Here is a 7,724-nt window from a genome sequence, read left to right as displayed (position 1 = left end):
TTACATACTTTGCCAGATGGACAGATATCAGAAGCCACAATATTAAAAGCATCCCCACTATCTTCAGCTGATCCACTCCTGCTAAGGGCTGATCCCTTACCAAACCCTTTATGACTTCGTGCCCCTTAATTTTATGATCCTGCTGATGCTCATGACCTGGTGAAGAAATTGTTTGCTATGGAGTTTAAAAGTAGGAGAAAAAAAAGAGTCATCGAACAGCTCTTTCGGGCACAGATGAAGAAAAGACAACATGCTTGAAAGTCTTGTAGTATTTTACTGCACAAAAATAATAATAAAAGTATTAGATAAAGAGGTAAGTCTCTAAAACTTAAAATTTCCCATAATACAATGGGGTTTTCCTCATGCTTAGGAGAGACACATTAACAGTACTCCTAAAAGATCTTAGAATGATTAGCCATTAGGGAAAGGCAAAGCTAAAGCACATTTGATGAAGCACTTCACATATTCCAGGGTCGTCACAATAAAAGGAATGACAATGATGTGTTGTTAAGGGAGTGAGGAAATCAGAAGCTTTATTCACCACTCTTAATAATATGGTAAGCTGGTTCCACTAGTCTGAAAATGATCTGGAACTTCTTCAGAAAGTTAAATATGGAGTTAATGATCCACCTCTTCCACTCCTACTTACAAACTCAAGATAAATAAAAAAGTTGTCCACCAATGATTTGTACATGAATGTTGATATAATTTTCATATTATATATAATGTTCATATTATATATACTAAACTTATTCATATTAGTCAAAAAGTGAAAATGACAAGGCAGGTCTGTAATCTAGCTACTCAAGAAGCTGAGGCAGGAGGATCACAAATTAAGGGACAACCTGGGCAAATTTGCAAGACACTGTCTCAAAACAAAATTTTTAAAAGTGTTGGGCTCTGGCTTACTGGTAGAACATTGTTTAGTGTGCAGGAGGCTCCGGGTTCAATCTGCAGTACGACACCACACAGACACAAAGTAAAAATTACTATCCAGTGGAAAATGAACAAAGAAATGCGGCATTTTTATAAGATAAAAATCAGTCACAATAAGGAGGAATAAACTAAAATACTAATACAAGCTACAATATAACTGAAAATTGCAAACATCCTAAGTGAAAGGAGTCAGATCCAAAAGGCGTATATAGTATTACTTCATTAAAAATATCCACAGAAACTCGAGTGTATACATGGGTCTTTCCACATGTGAAGGAGAAACACAGAAATGGTGTTTATTTAAAACTTAGAATCAAGATCCATTAGGAAAATGCAAGTCAAGTCACATTGCACATAGCACTTCACATTCACTAGTGTTGGCTAGAACTGCAATATTGGGGGAAAGGAGATTGACTGCTTTGGGTATAAGCTTTTTTTGGAGAGAAAAGTAATAAAAATATTCTGAAATACCTGTGGATTAGAGAACCCAGGTGAGGTCACCATACTTAGCACAGTGTGCTTCCCCTGGTTGGGGCACCACAGTGGTCATGAGACACTGTGTATGGAGAGAGCGCTCTTGTAATTTGCTGCTGAAGAGTTCACATATTTCTACAACTAAGACATCTCCTAGAATGAAACCATCATCTAGTTCTAATCTCACTATACAGTCTGTCTCCCAGCCAGCTTCCTCAATTCACTCTGGACCTCGTTGCTTCTCAGGCTGTGAATGATTGGTTTCAACATAGGTGTCACCACACAGAAGAGCACAGAGACCAGGGTGTCCGTGTCCAGCCTTCTCTGGGCCTGTCATAGTGGAAGTTGGCTGTTCTATAGAAGACCACCACGACAGTGAGGAGGGACGCACAGGTGAAGAAGGCCTTCCTCCTGCCCTGGGCAGAGGGAATCCCCAGGATGGCCGCCATGATGAGTGCGTAGGAGCCTGCAGTGAAAAGGCAGGGGCTCAGGCCCATGGTGGCACTGACAACGTGGAGCGCTGACTCGTTGACAGAGGTGTCTGAGCAGGAGAGCTTCAGGAGCAATAGGGTGTCACAGAGAAACTGGCTGATCTGGTGGGGCCCACACAGAGTGAGTGTGATGGCGAGCACCGTGTGTGTGACCAAATTCACCAGCCCACACAGCCAGGACCCAGTCACCAGGCTAACACAGACCTGGCTAACACAGTCATACTGGCCACACAGCCAGTAAGAAGCCTTCTGGGCCAGCACGTGTCACCAAGAAGAAGATCTGGGAAAGGCAGCCCTCATAAGAAATGGCCTTCTTCTCCCAGAAGAAGTTCATCAGCAGTACTGGGAGGGTGGTGGATTTGTAGCAGATGTCCAAGAAGCTTAAATTGCTGAGGAAAAAGTACATTGGAGTTTGGAGAGCAGGACTGACCGTGGTGGTCACTATTATGAGCATGTTCCCCAGGAGAGTGGTCAGGTAAATGACCAGAAAGAGCAGGAAGAACCATTCCTGTAGGTTGGAGTGGTTGGAAAATCCCAAGAAGATGAATTCAGTGACAAATGATTGATTGCTCATTTCCAATGCTGTCATAGCTACAAAACAGAGAAAAAGAGACCAGGATGAGAATGGACTGAGAGCACCCCAAACAGGCTTGTTAATCTGCAGCAACATGGCAAATAATATCGAATGAAAAGCAGCCTGGAGACTGATAATCTGTGGGACTGGTCTCAGGGAATCAGACCCATGGAGCTGCACACATTTGCAGGGGTGATGGTGGGTGGGAGTAACCAGAGAATTGCTAGAATCCAACAGAAAGCTATTCGACCTCATCATGGTGTGAAGTCATTTCTCACTGTCTCAGTAATCTCTGTCTCCTTTTGTCCTTTTATGTAAACATAGGATTTTTGAGAAGTTCATTTTCATTGCAAATGTTAAGAAAAAAATTTACAAAGCAGAGTCATCATCTGCAGAAGCAGTAGGTGTTGCCTTCAGTGTTTTCCTATGTAGAGTTTTTCTCATTTTACATCAATCTTGATCTCTGTGTTCGGAAAGGCAGAAGTTAACTATTCCTGTACAATGCTGAAATTATCAGGGCCAGAGCAAAATAGAGGAAAGAAGTTGATGAAGAGGGGTTGGACTGGCTATCTTAAGTATACAGGGAAGATCAGTGGAGTAGAAGGAGAATGAGAGGGCGTAAAGGTTTGTGAAGGGAGGGAATGTGAAAGGTCTTTACGCAGATCATGTTATGTGCACATGGAAGTCTACCACAGGGGACTGCACCTGTATGCATATGTAGAAAGCACCAGTCAGAAATTAACAGATAAATGACCTAAAGAAAGATCAGTAGAGAAAGGAGAACGGGGGCTGAAAGGGGAGAGAGATGGGGGGTGGTGAGGGGCTGAAAGGGGAGAGAGATGGGGGGTGGTGACTGAATGGAGTAAATCAGATTCCATGCACGTAGGATCTTTTCCAAATCAACCCAACTTCTATGTATAACTATTATGCTCTAATAAAAAATTTAAGAAGATGACATGATCCTATCAGCAAAGAGTGAGATTTGAATACTTCTTGACCTATTTGTATACCTTAAATTTCTTTTTTTGTTTTGTCCAATGGCTCTGGCAATTTCAATGATGAAGTTGAATAGAAGTGGTGAAAGAGAGTGCACCCTGTCTGCTTCCAGTTTTTAGAGTGAATGCATTAAACCTTTCTCCACTTAGAATGATGCTGCCTTGGGTTTAGCATAGATAGCTTTTACAATGCTTTTACAAAGTTCCTTCTGTCCCTAGTGTTTCTACTGTTTTGACAGGTAGGGGTGCTATATTTTGTTAAATGCTTTTTCTGCATCTATTGAGATGATCAATAAACTTACATCTCTCTTAAATAAACTTAATCTCTCCCCTTTGGCTAAACATTCAGATCATCTCCAGTCCTATAAATATTTTAATGAACATTTTCCTACATAAACATATGTGACAATTTTGAATTATCTCTTCAGAATAAAATTTAAATCTGACATAAAAGAATTTGTTGTGCAGTTTCTATTTAAAACTAGCTCATGGGAGACATTATATTAAGTGAAATAAGCCAGACACATAAAGAGAAATAGCAGTTTTTCACTTCTTTTTGGAAGCTAAAAAGTTTATCTCAGAGAAGTAGGGAGTAGAGCGGTGGTTATTGGAGCCTGGGAGAGAATCACAAAAATTATTGTGAGTCTGATTTCTCAAAGACGCATGTGAAGGACTGCCTGAAACATGCCCTCTGAGTGTGGTCTTTAAAAAAAAATAAGAGTGGACTTCTAACAGGGTCCTCAGAAAATCTCTCTTCTCTCCTCAGTGGGCTGCAGGAGGTCCATGGGTCTGGCTGCCTAAGAGGTAGCTGTGGTGTGCAAATGGGCAGGACCAGGACGGCTGGAGAATCTCAATAATCACTAGTAGACCGCATTATATGTGAGGGCAGGCTGGAAAGAGGCCATCCAGAAGGAAATGGCTTGAGCTCTGAAAATGACAGAATCTGTGGATTTAGGAAACGGTTGTAGGTCCAATCCACTCATAACACCTACTCCCTGGGTCAGTCCACGGTTGCCACAGTTACCACAGGCCTGACCAGAACAACCCGGAGGGGGAGATGCACTCTGGCCTCCTGGCTTGGAGGTTTGGTCTGGGGCCAGCTGACACATTGCTGCCGGCCTGAGATGAGGTGGGACGCCGAGGTGGAAGGGAACAAGGGGGGAAGCATCCCTAGCTCATGGCAGCCAGAAGGTTGGGGCGGGGGAGGGGTCAGGAGGAGACAGTTCGCAGGGGACAAGATGTAGTTCCCCAGGGCATGTCCCCGGCCACACTCCACCTGCCCACACTCCTCTCAGTAGAGTGGGCCTTTCAGATAATTAACCCACAAAATGGATGGATCCACAGATTAGGTCACAAGTCTCACAGTCTAATTATTTCACCTCATAACACTGCAACTGTGGCTGACCCTGAGCTTTTGGTGGGGGAATACCTTATTTCTAAGCCATAATAGTCTCTACAGTCCATGTGCTTCGGTTAGAATTCCTTCATGTCGTCTGGGAGAGTAATCGGGTGCCAAAACAAGATTAAAAGGAAATATCTGGTAAGTGAAGATGTGACATTTGGAGCTTGGGGAAAAGCTCTGAAGAGGAGCCCTGGGTGGAGCACTTTAAAATCCTGGTGACGAGGAAACAAGAGGGCACCTGGTCTGTGGGGTAGCTGAGTGGCAGTGGGATCACTCATTAAAACATAAAAAAAAATGAGAAGGAGCATGTCTGGGTAGAGGAAAGGAGGAAAGAAGGATGGGCCTGGAGTCTGGGTACCTTCGGGGTCTCCCCAAGGAGATTCCAGGAGACAGCGGGACAGGTTCCCAGGAGATAGGCCTGGGAGTCATGGCTTAGAGTGACTGTGGAAGTCACAGGTGCTCATAAAGCCAAAAAAGAGCAGGGTGAGGAGAGAGGGCCTGATGGACTGTGCGGAAAAGAAGGTATCCAGAAAGAGGCTCACAAGCTATCAGCAATCATTCTGCACCACAGTGTCAAAGCTCTGCTCTCTGTAGCAGGCCTTCTGCACCCCAGTCTAAAACCTCTGCTCTTTATAACAGTCCTTCTGCATCCCAGTCTACAACCTCTGCTCCCTGCAACAATTTTTCTCCATCCCAGTCTCCAAGTTCTGCTCTCGGGAACACTCTTTCTGCACCCCAGTCTCGAACATCTGCTCTCTGCAACAGTCCTTCTGCACCTCAGTCTGAAAACTCTCCTCTCTTCAATAATCATTCTGCACTCCAGTCTCCAACCTCTGCTCCCTGCAAGAAAACTTCTGCACCCCATTCTCCAAGTTCTGCTCTCGGGAACACTCTTTCTGCACCCCACTCTAGAACATCTGCTCTCTGCAACAGTCCTTCTGCACCTAAGTCTGAAAACTCTGCTCTCTGCAACAATCATTCTGCAACCCAGTCTTTAATCTCTGCTCTCTGTAACAGTCCTTCTGCACCTCAGTCTCCAAACTCTGCTCTCCATAATATTTTTCTGCACACCAGTCTCCAAACTGTGATATGTGTAACAGGCCTTCTGCACCCCAGTCTCCAACCTCTGCTCCCTGAAAGAATCCTTCTGCACCCCAGTCTCCAAGTTCTGCTCTCTGAAAGAGTCCTTCTGCACCCCACTCTTGAACATCTGCTCTCTGCAACAGTCCTTCTGCACCTAAGTTTGAAAACTCTGCTCCCTGCAACAATCATTCTGCAACCAAGTCTCCAAACTCTGCTCTCTGTAACAGTCCTTCTGCTCCTCAGTCTCCAAACTCTGCTCTCTATAATATCCTTCTGCACACCATTCTACAAACTGTGCTATCTATAATAGTCCTTCTTCAACCCAGTCTCCAACCTCTGCTCTCTGTAACAGGCCTTCAGCACCCCAGTCTCCAAACTCTGCTCTCTATAACAGGCCGTCTTCACCACAGTCTCTAACCTCTTCTCTCTGAAACGATCATTCTGCACCTCAGCCTCAAACATCTGCTCTCTGCAACAGTCCTTCTGCACTTCAGTCTCCAAACTCTGCTCTCTGTAACATCCTTCTGCACCCCAGTCTCCAAACTCTGCTCTCTGTAACAGTCCTTCTGCACCCCAGTATCCAACCTCTGCTCTCTGTAAAAAACATTCTGCACCTCAGTCTCAAAACTCTGCTCTCTGCAACGGTTCTTCTGCACCCCAGTCTCCAAACTCTGCTCTCTGTAACGGTCCTTCCGCACCCCATTCTCCAAACTCTGCTTTGTGTATCAGTCGTTCTGCAACCAGAATCTAACCTCTGCTCTCTGTAACAGTCCTTCTGCACCCCAGTCTCAAATCTATGCTCTCTGCAACATTTCTTCTGCACCCCAGTATACAACCTCTGCACTCTGTAAGATCCTTCTGCACGCTCGTCTCCAATCTCTGCTCTCTGTAATGATCCTTCTACACCTCAATCTTCAACCTCTGCTCTCTGTAACAGTCCTTCTGCATCCCAGTCTCCAACATCTGCTCTCTGCATTGATCCTTCTTCTCCCCAGGCTCCAACCTCTGCTCTCTGCCAGGGTCCTTCTGAACCCCAGTCTCCAAACTCTGCTCTCTGTAACAGTCCTTCTGTACCGCAGTCTTCAATCTCTTCTCTCTGTAACGGTCCTTCTGCACCCCAATTGCCAAACTCTTTTTTCTATAATAGTGCTTCTGCACCTCAGACTCCAACTTGTGCTCTGTGTAACAGTCCATCGGCACCTCAGTCTGAAACCTCTGCTCTCTGCAACGATCCTTCTGCACCCCAGTCTCCAACATCTGCTCTCTGTAAAACGCCTTCTGCACTCCAGTTTCCAAACTCTGCTCTCTGTAACAGGCCTTCTGCACTCCAGTCTCCAACCTCTTCTCTCTGCGACGATCTTTCTGCACCTCAGTTTTCAACCTCTACTCTCTGCAACAGTTATTCTGCACCCCAGTCTCTAACCTCTGCTCTCTGTAAGATTCTTCTGCACCCCAGTCACCACCCTCTGCTCTCTGTAACAATCCTTCTGCACTGCAGTCTCTAAACTCTGCTCTACGTAATATTCTTCTGCAACCCAGTCTCCAAACTCTGTTCTCTGCAACAGTCCTTCTGCACCACAGTCTCCAAAGTCTGCTTTCTGTATCAGTTCTTCTGTACCACAGTCTCTAACCTCTGCTCTCTGTAACAGTCCTTCTGCACCTCAGTCTACAACCTCTGCTCTCTGTAACAGTCCTTCTGCAACCTAGTCTCCAACCTCTACTCTCTGCAACATTTCTTCTGCACCCCAGTCTCCAACCTGTGCTCTCTG

General features: G+C 45.0%; 1 long non-coding RNA gene across 1 annotated transcript in view; it reads right to left on the bottom strand.

Moving 5' to 3' along the window:
* Window positions 1–254: 254 nt before the first annotated feature.
* LOC144369146 (uncharacterized) overlaps window positions 255–7,724 on the bottom strand; it is a 33,906-nt gene continuing 26,436 nt past the window's right edge. Inside the window, exons 1-2 of the long non-coding RNA XR_013428614.1 lie at window positions 5,231–7,724; window positions 255–2,492 (exon numbers count right to left, since the gene is read on the bottom strand). The exon at window positions 5,231–7,724 is cut by the window's right edge and continues 26,436 nt beyond it. This is a non-coding gene — a long non-coding RNA (uncharacterized LOC144369146). The remainder of the gene's footprint in view (window positions 2,493–5,230) is intronic.

The sequence above is a fragment of the Ictidomys tridecemlineatus genome, chromosome 12 (assembly GCF_052094955.1).
Source record: "Ictidomys tridecemlineatus isolate mIctTri1 chromosome 12, mIctTri1.hap1, whole genome shotgun sequence".
NCBI classification, from domain to species: Eukaryota; Metazoa; Chordata; class Mammalia; order Rodentia; family Sciuridae; genus Ictidomys; species Ictidomys tridecemlineatus.
This window is presented reverse-complemented; position numbering and strand designations above follow the sequence as displayed.